This window comes from Xyrauchen texanus, chromosome 16, assembly GCF_025860055.1.
Source record: "Xyrauchen texanus isolate HMW12.3.18 chromosome 16, RBS_HiC_50CHRs, whole genome shotgun sequence".
Classification (NCBI taxonomy): domain Eukaryota; kingdom Metazoa; phylum Chordata; class Actinopteri; order Cypriniformes; family Catostomidae; genus Xyrauchen; species Xyrauchen texanus.
This window is the reverse complement of record NC_068291.1, coordinates 20,868,239-20,887,050: the sequence shown is the minus strand read 5'-3', so window position 1 is coordinate 20,887,050 and position 18,812 is coordinate 20,868,239. Positions and strand designations below refer to the sequence as shown.

Below are 18,812 nucleotides of genomic sequence, written 5' to 3'. Positions count from 1 at the left end.
CGGCCTACATTATAAACTTATTTACCCTATTTTTTGCACTAAATCAATCTTAGGTGTTGATCTGCCCTGCTGTTTAATTCTAATTTTTTCCTCGTAAGGAAGACTTTCAAATGGCTTCGCCAAAATGGGGTCGACAATATTAGCACCGTCTGCCATCGTGCGCAGTTTCACCCGTACGACGCTAGCCTAGCCTACTGTATGAATGAATGAATGAACGAACGAACGATCTAAAACAAAATATATTAAACTTGGTAAAACTGAAACAAGGAATGTGGTGTATACTTGTGTGAAATGTATTATGCAAATTGACTAGCAATTTCGCCAAACAAATATAAAGAAATAGGTTGCAGCAGTTTGTCTTTCGACTACACTTGAGAAATCCGCGATGGGACTGAGCGCGAAATAGCTTCAGTGACTTCTTATAGTACAGATTCACTGTCAATCAAAAGGAGATGCAGTCTTTCGACAGATCCTCCAATCATCACGCGGAAGCCCGGAGTCCGGGCCAGCCCACTCCTCATTCACTCCCAGAGACGCTGAGCGTCCGTGGGCGGGACATAATCGCAGCATTTATCCAATGACCGTCTATTTTCGGAGCACTGAAAAAAACTGTTCAGAGCAGCCCCATAGAAGTCAATGGACGCTCGGCTTCAACAGGGAAATGCACTGACGCTACGGGAATGTATTAGAAGTAAATCGAGTCAGCCGACCTGCTATATGTAATGTAGCTGATTCTGAACGAAGATGAACGTGTTCTAACGCATTTTTAGTCAATAAATTGTTTACACAATAGTACATATTTGACCATTATTTTTTTAACATTATAGGGGAAGCTGAGCTTCCCTTGCAGTCTTAAAGAAATCCCCACTGATACACATACAAACAAATTTTGGGTAAGATAGGACATTTTATAAGATATTGAAACATTTTTAACAAACCTTTTCAGTACTGAATTGATTATAAATCTTAGCAGGCAGCTTAGTTAAGATACCTACCTCTATGTCTTAAAATGCTGCCTCCAAAGGAAGCTCACTAGGTTATTGAATAGACCCTACATTTCAAATATTTTTTTGTGTGTGTCTCCAAATGGTTTAAAAATTACAAATAATTTCTGTGCCACTAGCACAATGAAACAGAATAGCAATAGTTTTTAAACAGCTTTCACGAATACTAAACTGTCTGGCCTTGATCGAGCAAACAGATTATTCTGCCCCAAACTCATGCCATTGGTTGAGTCAGTGTTGCTATGTTGGGCTAGATGGGCCACTCAAGAGAAAATATTTCAACGTCACAAAAGTCACACACTTCAGCTTCATGCTTTGCTTGCGTTTGCTGAAATTCCGTGGTCTATATTTCTGTTGAACTATGAAAATGTTTTTTCTCTTTCAGTAATTGGCAGAGAGAACGTTTTTTTTTTTTTACATTCTGGTTAATGATAGAGAATGGCCTGAGGCAAAAGAGAGAAGTTCCTCTGCTCAGACACCTGCAGAGATGAATGTTTTGTGGCTGCGAAAGACACTGAGTATGAACTCTCTACTTACTCTCTAATGAGAACAGCCTTTTTAGTTGTTTTAATTGCTAAATATGTGTGCAAATTTTTCTTTTCTTTTCAGAAGACGAGTTTGTGAATATGATATTAGAACATTTACTGATGTAGGAAACACTTTTAGCTGTTGCAGCATATGCTGAATTTGTAAAGCAATCAAGCTGAAATCTGTGAAGATTGTACAAAGATTACCAGTGCAAATTACATTCCAAATGATCTGGCAAGAATTGCAGTTTACTAGGTAAATGTAAAAAATAAATAAATAAATAAAAAGTTAAATTAAAAGCTACTGTATATGCAGCCTGTTTATGTTCTCCATTGAAACCTAAAAAAACAAATGAGCCAATTGGATCAAGTCTGCTGAACTGCAATGGACAAGTGGTTGACTGATATGCTTTATTTTAATGCCCAATACAATATGATGCAGATATTATTTAATAACAGCAAATATAATGAAATTAAATGAACACTGATGGCACAATTACCCTTTCTGTTAATAGACCAATTGGGCACAGTTATCAATCAGTCAAATGTTATCAATTACATAAAATATTTGATTTCAGTCAGAATAAAACAATAATTTGTCTTTATAAAATGTCACGTGAATGCTTTAGTTTGACTGTAATTGTGCCATTTCAATTATCAAAGTTAGACTTACAGACCTAGAAAATGTCTCGTCCAGCAGGACCACAATTGTCCTCGGCATGGTGTGCAAGCCCTGAATTATAGAGATGACACACAACACGTATTTAACGCTTCCTCAGCTTCTTGCAAATATGTGATTACGCATTTTGCAATGTATACTTGGATTGACAGATAAAAAATGTAGCTCAACTAAAAAACATGCTGTAGCTCGATTATAACTGCCCATGTAAACAGACTGACTGATGATAATATCAAAGTGGCCAAATATTATCTTATTAATCAGTCTGGGTGATATATGTCTCTATCGAGACTCCACTGAAGTAGTTGTTAAGAATACTGGCCATTGTCATGCCCCTCGGCTCTCCACCTCCCACAGTGTTCCACTCCTCTTCTCCGGACTTCTAATTTGCCACACCTGCACACAGTCAGCTCACTCATTAAGGACTGCTTAAATAAGTCACTTCAGTTCACTGTCAAGAACTATACCACCAACACCAAGAACTATACTTTGACCATGCTGCTCCCATGCAATGTACATTTATTGAGGCTTATCAAAGTTTTAAGATTTAAATTGTCGTTTGTTTTTGGTTACTAAGATTCTCTGCCTGATTCTTCCTCCTAAGTTCTGTGGTTAATATTACCTGGATACTCAACTTACAGATCTTTCATCTTCCTGAGAAGTCCACTTACTTATAACTTATCTGTATACTTACCTGTGTCAATAAACGCTCTTGCACCTGGTTCCAAAAAAAGAAACTTGTGTGGATTGAATCCGTAACAACCATCTAGTATTATCCTTATCAATAACAGTTGACTTGCTGTATTTCTGTGCTGGTACAGTGAAAGGGATTTAACACTGATTTAATGCACTAATGCATGTCACCTCATGTACAGAAGCAATCATACAAAGTGTAAAACTCCTCTAGCTCCTCATGAAGATTGAGAAGATTCAGTCTCAAGATGCAAACATGACTGAGGGAATGGAGTTATTTTTGGGCTTGGGCATGTGTGGAAAAAAATCCTGTTTAGAGAGAGTCAAAATGGTGCTGGAACAATTGCATACTTTTGAGCTGTGGATGATTGGGTTAGGGTGTGTGTGTGTGTGTGTGTGTGTGTGTGTGGGGCGGCAGCCAGAACATGATTGATTTAGCCACAGAAGAATTCTGGTAATTATTAAACATTAGCGTTGACTAGCGTTAATTAACAATCCAATTACTGTTCCTTAGATTTTATTTTTGCTATACTCACATTCTGATCTTGCAATCTCTCCATCTCTTTCTCATTTAAATCATGTCATCTTGTAACGAGGTATAATCAGTCTGATAATACATGGGCAAGCCAATTAAAAAGCGAAAGTATTATTACTTCTCAGCTTCTGAAATCTCTCTCTCTCTCGCACTCTCTCTCTATTTCACACACACACACACACACACACACACACACACACACACACACACACACACACACACACACACGCACACGCACGCACGCACACACGCACGCATGCACGCACGCACGCACTCGTTGGTGGGGCTATCCTTATGATGACTCTCCATAGACATAATGATTTTGTATACTATACGGACTATATATTCTATACCCTAAACCTAACCCTAACAAATTTAGTTTTTACATTTTTAACAGATTAATATGTTTTTTTTAAGCAATTTGAATTATTGGGACACTAGAAATGTCCTCATAAACCACATTTATAGCATAATACCCTTGTAATTACCATTTAGTAACCTAAAAAGAAGTTCTCGTAAACCACCCTAACCCCCTCCCAACACACACACTTGCTCAGCTATCTAAATGGATACATACCATAGACTTCTATTGTTTTTATACAAAGCTATAAAACTACTAAAAACTAAAGCCAGACATACACCATACGAGTTCTGACATTCGGGAGGTCATGAGCCCATGCACACATTGTACCACAGATGCGACATGGCACGATTTTGCGACCTGGCGAATATATATATGGATCATTATTACAAATGCTGTCCAACATTTGACAGATTCAGTTTTCGAAAGGAGGCTGTGTGATTTCATGACTGCATACATCAATCATAACGACAATGTGCTGCTGCCAGTTACTGCATAAAAATAAAGTGTACAAAATGAACAAGATTAAAAAGAAAGTGTGCATAATTTGTGCACCGTTTCTGAAGGTCATACTTGGATTTAATCTAAGCACAAACATGACGTTTAGTGTAGAATTCTGAGTTATTTTAGTGCTACCTGAATCAACTTTAGATGAAGCCTATGTCCTTCTCATCTATCACAATGTCATTGCTTGCATGTTGATAGCAAACATGCTGAAGAAGTCTAGTCCATGTACACTGGCGGCCAAAATGAATAATGTGTTAATCCAAATTTGGAATAATGTACAGATTTTGCTGTTTCAGAAGAATATTTGTAATTTAATTCACCAAAGTGGCATTCAACTGATCACAAATATAGTCAGGATATTAGTGATATATAAAACAGCACCATCATTATGTGAAAAAGTTATTTTTTATCAAATCTAGACAGGCCCCATTTCCAGCAGCCACAACTTCAGGCTAGATTGCTAATTAGATACTAGAAAATCACTTGCCATTATATCAAACACAGTTGAAAGCTATTTGGTTCGTTAAATTAAACTTAACATTGTCTTTGTGTTTGTTTATGAGTTGTCACAGTATGCAATAGACTGGCATGTCTTAAGATCAATATTAGGTCAAAATTGGCAAAAAAGAAACAGCTTTCTCTAGAAACGCATCTGTCAATCATTGTTTTGAGGAATGAAGGCTACATAATGCTTCAAACTGCCAAAAAACTGCCATAACATTTCATACAAGGTGTACACTACAGTCTTCAAAGAAAAAGGACAACTGGCTCTATCAAGGACAGAAAGAGATGTGGAAGGCCAGATGTTCAACTAAACAAGAAGATAAGTACATCAGAGTCTCTAGTTTGAGAAATAGACGCCTCACATGTCCTCAGCTGACAGCTTCATTGAATTCTACTCGCTCAACACCAGTTTCATGTACAACAGTAAAGAGAAGACTCAGGGGTGCAGGACTTATGGGAAGAATTGCAAAGCATAATGATTTTATACTGTACGAAATATAGATTCTATCCACTAACCCTAACCCTAACCATAACCCTCACAAAAAAAACGTTCTGCATTTTTACATTTCCACCAAAAAAAAACAACAACACAAGTTTAGTATGATTTTTAAACCATTTGAATTATGGGGACAATAGAAATGTCCTCATAAACCACATTGTTACCTAAACACACACACACACACACACACACACACACTGATTATATAACTGTTAGGTAGCTCAAATGTGGGATGAGGATATCTTTGCTAAACAATTTTTTTTTTTTAAATGGAATTTCCCCCAACACTTTGGGTTTTCTATTTCCTTACACCCCCCTCCCCCCCTCCTCTCTCTATCACTTCTTATCACACACGCATTGCAAACACAAGCCGGGTCTGCAGCAGCGGGTGATGAACATCATCTGCGCGTTTGTGTGCGCGAGTGTGCACACGTGCTTCTCTCGGTAATGTGAGAAATCAAGAAGGACACACCGAACCTTGCCGGAATCTGATCTCTCAAGCCTCCTTGTGGTGGATTTCAATTTGACGCACTAAACGCAGTGGATGTGCAACACAGCACACGCTTCCGCGCTCGGCACACACATTCCCAGCACGCTCCCGCATGTGTGTGTGCGTGCGTGCGTGCGCGTGAGTCTGTCTGCTCGCTGCAGCTCAGGCGTCGAGCAAACCCTCACTGCTGCACTTCAGCCAATGTGGTACAGCGCGTCTGGCACAGCTGCAGCAGCCGGCCGCCTCACATGTCTCCTGTCTGTGCGCTCCTCCTGAGTGGGCTGCTAAAGAAGCGGATATGCCCCGGTGCCACGGGAGACTGACGCGCTCTCTGTCTTCCTCTCCTCCGCTAATGGTCCTCTTAGGGTGAGTTTGCCCTCCGTCCAGCGCTCTGTTTTCAAATCAAGTAGCTAATGGAGCAGCAAGGTCTGCAGTTTGCGTTACAATCTGATTTACAGGCAACATCTGAAGGCTTAATTCAAATAAGGCTGGCTGAAGGTTACTTACTGTACTGGGGCTGAGTGAGTGAGCCTGCTTTGAATTACATTTCGTCTATGTCTGTGCCATGGACTGGAGGATTATAATTCATTTCACTTTTACTTTCCTTTGGGGATGGTGGAGAAATAACAGCTCATGAGGTTTGAGATTTACATGGTTGGTCTAAAACTATTTCAGCATTTGTTTTTACGTGGTTAAGAAAATATATTGATGAAACAGCCTGAGTTATTGCACGTTTTAGTTGTGAAAGTCTTTTTAAAACCGAACAAGATCATCATATGTCACAATTCATCCTGAAATCTACAAAATCAATATTTCTAGGTATAAAGGGATTTTAATGAATGTTGGATTATTGGATGTCCTTCGTGGGTGAGGGTTTTTCTCCCACGCCTCAACAGGCACAACAAAATGTTGTGCTTGCGATTAGATGCTGGGATTTTCATTTGAATAAGGTTCTAATTGTGGAAAACAAACTTTCTGTCAAAAATACATGTTAGTGCTTACAGACCATTTATTAACCATTTATTAGAGGCAATATTGCAGACAATAGTATTCATCATAGACAAAATGTATGTAACAAATAAACCATAAAACATTACAAAATATTCCTTTAAATGACTGCATCCCTACCAGATAATATTGTACCAAACTATGTGTGTGTTTGTGAGAGAAAGAGATAGTTCCATCGTTACAGGTTGAGTTTCTGCCAATGTCCTCATCTATGACAGAATGACACTCGCTATCTGTACTGTGATTCACAATCTCATTTTCTTCAGGAATGAACTTTCATGCATTTGAAAACATGTCAGAGTGAAGACATTTCCACCATATTACTTTTCATCTCACCTGTTTGGAGTTCTGAGTGAAACGCTTCCTCCTTGTCCCCCTTCCATCAGTCTTTCATCATCTTTCTATGTGAGCGAAGATTAGATGCTCTTTTTTTTACAGACTCACCTTTTGAGATATCATTCTCAGGTCCGTAACCAGGCAGAGTGTCATCCTTCCATCTCATTTTATTCCCCGTTTGTGTCTTTCCTTCCAACATCTACTCCACTACAAGAGTCTTGCACAGTCTAGAAGTGGCGTAGACCCTGGCTGATAGGGCTGAAGCCCTGGATCTTTTTTTAATAGCCCCAAATGTTTTTTTGTGATGAGAAAAAAAGAGAAAAATGTAAGGCTTAATTTTAATTTTAATTACAGCAGAGTAAAAAGCAACAAGGCAGGCTTCATTTCTGGCTTCAAATGTAAATTAATTTCAATCAGTGAGCCCAACTTGCATTAATTGACATTTTACACTTTGACTTTTACCTGCTGTTCGTGCTCAAGTTCATCAGACGAATGATTACAAATGCCGCGTGTGGGAACTTTCTATTTTCTCTCAAGGGGGTGCAGCTTTTCTGTATCAGAGGCACTGAAGTTTTATTATGCAAGCCTTATTTCCTGTGGCGGAGCTAGGGGGTGGCCAGGGTTGGCCGTGGCCACCATGCTCCAAACCCCATTGGCCACCCCACTCGCAAAAGTTTCTGTTTTAGAAATTTTTTGGGGGTAATGTTTTGGCAAAATTTAGTTCTATAGAGGTGAAATAATCTCTGTACAAATGTACAAACTTAACCTGAGCACAGACCAAGGTCACCGCACCTCTCCGTTCTGGGTGTCATTGTATCCACTTAACCTTTGTAACCCCCCACACAGTTCGGCAATATTAAATTGCTGCTCAAACATTTCTGTGCCACCACAGACTGATCGCTTGCCCCTGCCTGATCACCCCTTTGAAAAACTCCTGGCTCCACCCCTGCTTTTTTCTAATCTTCCGTGTCGGTATGCGGGAATAAGGAATGTTTATGGCAATGGAATTTCCTCAAATGCAACTCAAAATAATAGCACAGTGAGCTATAAGCCCAAATAGCACAATACAAAGGATATAAAATTATAAAATCATGTCAAACAAAAATGATCAAACTGTCACTACCTGTATATGCGGTCTGCCCATACTGGTTCACATTTACATGTCATGTGCTTGGAGTTAAACTGCTGCATTTAATAAGCCTCTTTGGGGATGCCTTGATTTTTAAATGGTTTAAATCATATGACATTGAACTTGTCAAATTATTGTACTTAAGTCTGCACACCAGAGCAAACCGGGGAAAAACACTCTCTCTTACCGTTTATCAAGCATTGAAACTTTTCTTTGTTAAAACAACCTGGAATTATGCATGAAACTCAAAACAGGTGTTTCGAGAAGCATTTATAAATTGTTTTGTTAACTATACTCGGTGATCCCACAACGGCGTTTTATTGCCACGTTAAATAAAAAAATTAAAAAATTAAAAAAATACGATTTCGATAATAAAGTTGTAATATTTTTCAAATAAAATAAAAGTTATATAATAAAGTTGAAGCATTATGATATTAAAGTCGTAATAGTTTGAGAATAAAGTTGTAGCATTATGATATTCAATTTCATATGAGAATAAAGTAAAATTATTAGAATAATCTTAGCATTTTGAAATTATAGTCATAACATTTTAAGAATAAAGCAAAAATTAAGTAATTGCATTGTGAGAATAAAGTAGTATATTAGAGGGGAAAAAATCTCAATATTAGTCTAAACAGAGCGTCAAAATCAAAACGATAGAACGGACACTGAGCCAGAAGCTTCGCTAATGCAAGAGATGAATGAGGAGTTAAATCATACTTTAGGATAGGATTTTGCAATAAAGAAATCCTTGGTCTTTTGGCACATCAGAGTTAATAGTATCCGGACACTGCAGCAGTTATGTAGGAAATGTTATTTATTCAGGAGAAAGAACCAGACAGATTCGAGCAGTCCCACTCATCGTTGTTATTGAGTTTTCCTCTCTAAACAATACCATAACTCTAACCACAATATTTGATATGGAGTTATATAATTCACAGCAGTTTCAATTACTTTATTATCTCATATTATTAACAATTATCATCTCGTGCCTCCCTTGACAGGTGCACATATGTTGAAAACCCCTGCACACCTCATTCATGAACAGAGAGCTCGGAAAAACTTCCCACAAATTCAGATTGTTGCATAGTTAGTGGTGTTGTATGTAACAACCCAGATGCTCCACTTTGCTGTTGTCCACCACATCACGTCCCTTTTGATTTATTCTCAAAATATTTCAACTTTAATCTCGTAATGCTTTGACTTCTCTTCATTTTTACTTTATTCTCAAAATATTATGATAAATGAAAATGTTAATCTTTAAATTACTTTGATTTTATTGTTAGCATTATTTTTTGCAAAATGAAAAATGAGCCGACAAGTTGTAATTCTTGCTTTGATCCGCAATTTAAATTAAAACGTGTTTGATCTGTTTATTGTGTGCCTGACATTTGCTTGTAAAAAGTTCTGAACCAGTGTCAGTGTTGCGCTTAATATAATTATTATTTGACAGATAGGGTGTTCATTTTTTAAGTCATGGAAGGAAGGATTCTTCTTATTTTTATATTATAATATTGCCTGTGGGCTAAGCCCCAGATGACACTGAAGTCTAACAATGCCTCTGCAGTCTAGGCCTCAAACTAAACAGAGAATTAATTCATTTACTCATGCTCCATGGCTTCTTTACTCTCTTTTCATTATTTTTAGTTCCTTCTGTATTTATTCACTTCTGTAAGTCATCAAGCCCAACTGATGCCAGCCTTTGTATTTCAAAGCTAGAGATGTGTGAACCAAGGAAAACAAAGTTAAAGATAATTTAAATGATACAAATTACAATATTTCACAAATTTTATTGAGCAAATTAAATCTGAGCACCAATATTCACAGCAACTTGTAGAACTCCCTTCTCCTCTTTCTTCTTCCTCTCTTGTAAACCCACTCCTCACAAGGGTTTAATGACACCTCAGAGTACATCAAAAATCCAAAGGGTGATTCCTCGCTTCCCAGGCACTTTAATACTTTAGCTTGTTAGTGGGATTAGCTCCACATTTGTCATTCACAGCCCCTCGTGCAGAGCTGTGGTAATAGCAGTCATTTGATCCCACTGTACCTCTACATACAAAGCATACTGATAAGTCTGTAAATCCAATGTTATAAAGTGCACCTTCTTTGTACTTGCCAGTGGCCAGAGGCAATATGTTTAGCTAAGCCTGACGCAGCATATTCATAGAGAGACAGAGAAAGCTAAGGGTACAGGCTGAAATACCCACACATTCAAATAAAATGGCTATACCAATTAAATGACTTGACAAATTTGACAAAGCTGAACTGAATTCAAAATTATGCAAATGAGCAGTGTGGATACTACTAGGGCTGTCAACAGGGTAGAGTAACTTTTAGGGTTGAGAAGTTTTAACTTAAATATGACCAAAATTTGAATTATATTTGAATTTTACATATTATTACATATCATTTCAGTTTGGAGAAAAAGCTACAAGGTCGGATATTAAAATAGAAGTTGTCTTCGAAATCTAAAATGATAAATTCTAAGATTTAGCTATTTCATATTCTCAAATCTTGATCTCATGAAATTTATGTGACAATGGCAACATTTTGGCAAACCAAAATTACATGCTTCATTACACGTTTGGCTACAGTTTACCAGTGAAATGTCCAGTGAGGGCAGAAAAAGCAAGTGAAATGATGCTGAAAAGATGAGGTTTTAAAGGTGAATATTAGATGAAAATTTGAATGAGTAAAATGTACCTCCCTAGCCTAAAACTTTACCCTAAACCTAACAAATAGTGAACAGAACTGATGCATTATAGTAAGTGTTTTGATATCATAACATAGAAGTGTCTGTGTAATAGAGAGAAATAAGTGTTAATAAAGTCATAATAAGCCATGTCCTGATTTGTGTGAAAGTGAATAAAACACACTTTGTGGTAGCGACTCTAGTGTTAATTTCACAAGGAAACTGCAGCAAAACGTAGAAATTCAGTGTGCAAAAATTTTGCTAAAGTAACGCTTGATGACAACAAAATGCAGCCGGCGCCAGCCAGACATCACTCCAGTCTATTACGATGGACCTCAGAGGATGAACTGATGCCAACTCCAACTATAAGACATGGGATACTTCATTTGCCATTGTCTGAACCTTGGATTTAGAATAGGCCGCACCGAAATTACCGGCCAGTTGAACTGCTAAGCACCTCACTGATCTCTGCCTGCATCACCTTGGTCTAATGGACTACACTCTTAAAATGAAATACAAAGACTAGCAATAAATTGCCAACATAAGACTTCATCAGCCAACTAACAAAGAACAATGAATCTATGTGAACTTCTGCAGTTAATTCAGGATGGACTTCAAAGACATTATTCATTAATCTTACAGTTCTTAAAAAAATCTTTGTTTAAACACTGACCCTTAACACTTACTTAGTTTAATAATTTTAAACCATGACTTTAACTATACATAAGTAATATTTACATTATATTCATGATGTTAGCCAGAGGGGAACTGGCTCCCACAGTGAGTCTGGTTTCTCCCAAGGTTATGTTTCTCCATTAATCGACATCTTATGGAGTTTTGTGTTCCTTGCCACAGTCACTTTCAGCTTGCTCACTGGGGTTATAAATACAATTATTATTGAATTACTTATTTTTATACACACTTCATAAACGTATTGAATCAAACTACACAATGACCACTGTAAGACTTAATAGATATTACGTTATCATTTTCTGTTAATGCATGATTTTCTGTGAACCTGCTTTGAAACGATTTGTGTTGTGACAGGTGCTATACAATTAAAAATGACTTGACAATTATTATATGAGACTAGGTTGCAAATCTTAGTAAAATTTGAAAAGAAACACTTCAATAGATGGTTCTTTGGTAACTTAGTATTGCTTGGCATACTGATGCAACAGTACTACCCAGGTACTCAAGTTTTAAAATAATGGTGGTACCACAGTGTTTTTGATTAATAACAGTTGTATGCATGATAGTAATATTCCCAGACAGTAGCGGTATTCTTTTGAACTAAGTTGTGAATCGGATTTTGCAGCTCCGACTCTGCCCTCCACTGTGAAGGCATGTATCTTAGCACTGAGTTGCAATAGGGGCTGCTCAAACAGGATGTGTGACGAAGCACAGCAGCACGGAACAGAAAACTGGGATCTCGAGACGTGCTTTCCGAAATGGAACTCGTTTCAACTTGACAACATTCTAAAACACATTGCTAATGATGTGAGACGCTGAAAAGAGATCAAGATGCAACAGCCAAAGACCTCCATCTAAGTCATTGTCAGTGCTTGGCACACATCTAAAATTCGAATGCAAAGTCTGTGCACTGACAGTTTTTAATTCAACAAATTTAGAATATCGAATTTTAATTTGAGCCTTAGCAACTTCAAATGAGAAAGCACACAGTGGAGCTCAAGTGATCCGTCACCTGATACAGTTACGGGAAAACGCCTACTTGCAACCAATTAACACAGCGACCTTAAGCAATTTACTTGCTGTTAGAGTAAATGCACCTTAAACCTAGCCAAGATAACTTGCAAATGGAAACTCCAGCCAACTCTATGGGGTTTGCTATATCTATAGATTCTAGCTAGTGCCTAGTCTGAAATAACAAGCAAAACTAAATGTTCATTTTCACATTCTTTCAACATTCTCATAATTATATTATTGTAACAGATTTTAAAGACCCCATGAAATTTCTTGACAAGCACCGTTTTCTTTCAACCTTTCAGTGACTCTGTGTCAGTGCTTTCGGTTTTCAGACTGTGCATGGATGTGGCGACAACAAAAGGCTACACTAGCTAATAAAATCATTCGATTGTTTTCCACATTAAGGTTTGAGGCTACAGCTGAGATTACTCAAAGCCTTTTGAAGAACAAAACACAGAGATTAGAGATTAATCGCATACAAGCACCGATGTACTGGCCATTGGGAGCACTGGGACTCCCAGTGGGCTGGTCGAATAGTGGGCTGCGGGGCCAGTCGGTCAAGTAATGGGTCATTTGGCAAAACGACCAAAAGCGAAATACTCCAAAAGTGTGAAGAATCGACACTACCTGATTAAACTGTGGAGCGCATCTGCTGGCTGCAGTATGAGAGCAGAGCAGGACCGGTCTATCTCATCCACCCAACTAATCGCACCGCCCTGTCTGGTGGTAGACACAGCACAAGTCGTGTGACCAATTTGAAGTCGACACAGAATGATCTGTTATACACCTTTACTCTGTATATGGGAACCTTAAAGGATCTGTACTGAAGCTAGTTGAAACCAGATTACACAGCCCTGACATTGTAAACAGCAGTGACGAGGTAAACAGGAATATGTTGTCATGCACAATGGTAATTATAAGGCCTTTAGTCCACATATCACCACCCTTATAGAAATTTAACTTGCAGATACTGTAGTAACACTAAATGTAGAAACTACTGTGTTTTGGCAGACATTTTGTTTATATTTATATAAGATGTTACTATTATTATAATTATATTTAATTTTGTATATAGGGGAATATACTGTAAGACACTTTATTAGAGGTTTTTTTAGTTTCTACATGAGAAGCATGAAATAACTAATACCACAGTTAAACTCTGGATAATGTGCAAGAGCTATGGTACATTTTTACAAGGGCAAATAAAAGGAAAATGTAATAAAAGAGCTTTAAAACCTGGACCCCATATTCTCCTTTGTAAATATGTTTAGTTCTAATTAACTTTAATTGAAGGATGTTTTTATTTTTTAATAATTAAGAGACCGATGAAAGAAAAACAATAACAGTTATGGAGTTTTACTCTCAGAATGTTTGAACATAGCCTACATAAATTCTGTGTTTACGGATGTTTTGACTTTTTACAGATTTTTGTTGTTGTTGATATAATAAATTCACATCTGCATCCCAACTCAAAATCAATGCTTTATTGTCAAATATGTTCTAAGTGACAGAAAGTATGCTCTCTTAATATTGTTAACTGCATTTGAGATTCAATAATAATAATATTCATATTATTATTGGTTACTGTCCTTTTATTTTTTATTTTAAAGATCCTAAATCCCCACGTGTGGGCCAGATGGGCTGGATTTTTTCTGTGTCTGAATTGAAATCCCAGTCCAGACCTGCATGCAAGTGTTTTTACTTACTGTATAAGTGCAGAAACGTTTCTTGTCCAGATTCACAACAGGTGCATAAGCACACAAATTTATCCTTACATTCATTTTAATGTTGAGGAATCAGGATTATTCTAAATGAGTGTGCCCACAGGTAGTAATTAGCATAATACACAATCATTCTCCATATAAGGTCTTTCCATGCAACTGGTCCAGTTAAGGTGGAAAATAAAGTTGTATAGGTGAAGGAAAGGTGGTTTAATTATATGAAAGTTGATGTGAAAAGAAGAATTTTGGAATGCAGAACCTATCCTACTGAAAACTGAGCTTTAACACATCATTTTTGTTACACTGAAATAAGTAAGTCACATTAATATATATATATATATATATATATATATATATATATATATATATATATATATATATATATGTGTATATGTGTGTGGTCTGTATTGGTTGTTAAAATTTAGAAAAAAAGATTTATAATAAAAAAGCTTGCATACAGCCATATGGTACACATGGTTAGTGAACAAGACTAATTGATGCAGTCAATTTTCAAGTTCCATCACAGGGGTATGACTTCACGAGTTAGTGGTTCTAAAGTTAGCTGTTTAGTATTAACAAAAAACTGATAAAGTTGAGATCTGACAAACTGTTATAATGTCAGGTCAGACTTAATTTTTACTATGAACCCCAATGCTAATCAACCGGCATGCGTCACTATTAAAATATGTCACATTGTGACGTCTATGACATTTTGAACAATATCGTATTACAAAGTAATCAGCCCTTTTTCAAAGGGCCGTAATGAAATATGTCAGTGTAGTGTGTTATCAAAAGAGCAACAGACAGGGACGGTTTAGACCTTAGCATGATGCAGTAGTGCAGTCAGGTGCTGTTTTAGCTATGGCTGAGACGCTTGTACAACAGTCGTTATTGCTCCCTTCCACTCTTTGTTGAATCTCAGAGTTTATTCCCAGGTTTGAAATTTTGCAGGTAGATAGTTGTCTAATTCAATCACTGTTTTTAAAAACTTCATCAGAGAAATGCAAAAAAGGAAAATGGAAAAGAAAGACACGAAAAGCAGTATTTTAGGAGTATCACTGTGCAGATACGGAAAAATACATATACACAGTGTGTTTATACTGTGTATGCATTCATAATGGGTCTCTTTCATGGACCATGTACACATGTACTTTATTTGTGTGTTAAACAGGTGTGCAAACATTTTCATGCAGAAATAATGATTCATCAATAAGTTCGCACTTAAGTTATTTTTCAAATTTAGGATAAAATTTAGAACAAGCTGTGTTAAGGACAGTGTTAAGAAATGTTCTTCCGAGTTAAATATTCCAAACAGATGAGGTTTAGAAGGTTAACGCTCTATTGAGTTTTAAATAAAGAAAACCGCCCTCCCTAATGTAAACCTATCCAATAGTGTCATAAAAGGCAAATGTAAGATAAAAAACACAATTACTGAAGCAACCAAGTCATTTCATGGTGCTTTGGACACTTTTTGCTCACATGTTGACTTGCAAGTCAAGTCAATTTTATTTGTATAGCGCCTTTCACAACACACATCGTTTCAAAGCAGCTTTACAGAAGATCAGGCATTAACAGACGATAAAACTGTAATGTCTATAATGTCGATGAATCATCATTGTGTAATTAAATAAAATGTGATTTTTATGTTTTTAAAAATAAGTAATTAAATAATAATTGCATTAATAACCCCAGTGAGCAAGGTGAAGGTGACTGTGTCAAGGAACACAAAACTCCATAAGATGTTGATTAATGGAGAAAAATAACCACTGTGGGGGCCAGTTCCCCTCTGGCTAACATCATGAATATAATGTAAATATTACTTATGTATAGTTAAAGTCATGGTTTAAAATGATTAAACTAAGTAAGTGTTAAGGGTCAGTGTTTAAACATAGATTTTGTTTGAACTGTAAGATTAACGACCAATGTCTTTGAAGTCCATCCTGAATTAACTGCAGAAGTTCACATTGATGCAATATTGTCCTTGTTAATTGACTGATGAAGGGTTTTGTTGGCAATTGATAGTCTATTTACTCCATTTCAAGATCGTAATCCATCAATAGACCGAGGTGATGCAGGCAGAGATCAGTGATATGAAATGCAGTTCAACCTGGCCAGTAATTTAGGTGAGGTTCGGTGTGGTCCATCCTAAATCCAAGGTTCTGACAATGGCATATGAAGTATCCCATGTCTTAATGTTGGAGTTGGCAACAGTTCATCTTCTGAAGTCCATCGTAATAGACTCAAGTGATGTTTGGCTGGCACGGCTGCATTTAGTCATCATCATTCAGCGACACGTAGCAGTGGAGTCCGACATGAAGCAGGTATGGTGCTGGATCCAGCCGTTATAAATCTGATTTCTGGTTCTGGCAGACCAAACTAAAGCAGCCTAACTGTGGGTTGGAGGATAAATTAGGTGTATACCTGGCTAAATAGATGAGTCTTTAGTCTAGACTTAAACTGAGGGAGTGTGTCTGCATCTCGAACAGTGTTTGGGAGACTATTCCATAGTTTAGGAGCCAAATATGAAAAGGATCTACCTCCTTTTGTGGATTTTGATATTCTAGGATCTATTAACAGGCCAGAATTTTGCGATCGTAATGAACGCGATGGAATATAGTGTGGTAGAAGTCACTTAATTACTGCGGAGCTAGACCATTTAAAGCTTTGTATGTAGTTAACAGAATTTTTAAATGAATATGGAATTTAACAGGTAGCCAATATAGGATGATAAAATGGGGCTAATATCATAATATCATATTTCTTGGTTCTCATTAGCATTCTGGCTGCTGCATTTTGAACCAATTGAAGTTTATTTATTGATCTTGCTGGACATCCTCCCAGTAATAATTACAGTAATCTAGTCTTGAGGTCATGAACACATTAATTAGTTTTTCGGCATCAGCAAAAGAGAGCATATGCCTTAATTTAGCAATATTTCTTAGGTGGAAGAATGCTGTTCTACAAACATTGGTAGTCTGAATGCAGTCTGCAAACTCGCCAGCGGGTCCAAAAGCGCAATGTTGCAAAAAAGTTTGTTTAAAATGTTAAAATCTCTAAATACATAAATCAGGCATATAGGGTATTATTTGAAAGCTTGTAATCTGAACGATTTTTTACAAAATGTACAAAATAAGGCCTGAAAACATTTGTGTAGCAAATCAGCACCACCTAGAAGTCATGTGGTCGAAATATTCATATGAATATAGAAGTCTTTCAAATAACACTTAAATAGACAAACCATATTCAAATGAAAGCTCTTTATCTCAGGAATGTATCTATATACAGTTTACTCTGTTGCCCTAAAAGTTTCAAAGATTTTCAAAAGGATCACAATGTTAAATAGGATATCCAGGGGTGAATTGGCCATCGGGAGAAGCAGGACTTTTCCTGGTGGGCCAAAGAGGGAGACGATATACAGAAGGGGGTCAGGAAACAGTGCCACAATATACTGAGAGGGGCCGCAATATGAAGAAGGGAACAGCGAAACACATTACCACAACCCAAACCAAGAACAATAGTAAAAGTGTTTTGATGTTTATGAAATGTTAATCATTCATTTTACTTGTTATTTGTGTCAAAAGGAATTAAAGTCATTGCTGTAGCTCTAGGTTACATGTTTCAACTTGTTTTGAGAATGGCACACTTGCTCGAAGATCTTGCTGCATGTGATCTTAGGCGAGACCTCATATTTAGAGTGTGTAAAATACGTTTGGAGTTAGTGATGAGTAGCTGTATACTGTAGGTGAGGTTGTGTTGAAAGTCTACTAACTTTAACACAATAGAATGAGGGTAAGAACACATTTATGTGTACATGCACCTATATGCATCTGTAACTTTAACTCAATTATTAGTGAATGAGACCCAATGTATTTAGCAATTTAACAGAATGAACAATGGTTATACACAATAAACGAATAAAGGTGCCATTCTAAAATATTAGTTGTTGCGTTATATATTGAGGGGTTAAGTCTACAAATGCCACATCTAAGCCTTTATGATTTTATAAAATATATGAGGTTTATGTTTTACTGTATAGGCAATTGCTCCTTGATGTCTCTAAACCATTAACACAAATTTCTTGCTAAATGTTACAGTGCATCATTCACACATCATGCTTCATTTGCATTACAAAACATGAATGATATTTGTAGGTTTTCTGCAACAGCTGAGTGCATTTCTGGGTTTGTTCTCTCATTTGAGAGGATTTACAAAAATGCAGGCATTTTTCATGAAGCAGTCATAAAATAAAGTTTAAAACTTAAAATAAATATCTGGGAATTTGATGATAAATGAAAATGGATCTTAGAAGATATTTTATAAGATATTGTTTGTGTAGCTTTATGTACACATGCTTTGTTCCGGTAGCATCTGTATTTCAAATGGTAAAACATGACGCTTGCAATGCCAATATCATGTG

General features: G+C 36.8%; 1 protein-coding gene across 1 annotated transcript in view; it reads left to right on the top strand.

Annotated features, from left to right (window-relative positions):
* Window positions 1–6,020: 6,020 nt before the first annotated feature.
* Window positions 6,021–18,812, top strand: part of LOC127657323 (inhibitory synaptic factor 2A-like) — a 64,180-nt gene continuing 51,388 nt past the window's right edge. The window contains exon 1 of the mRNA XM_052146058.1: window positions 6,021–6,165. The gene's annotated coding sequence lies outside the window, so the exon portion shown is untranslated. The remainder of the gene's footprint in view (window positions 6,166–18,812) is intronic.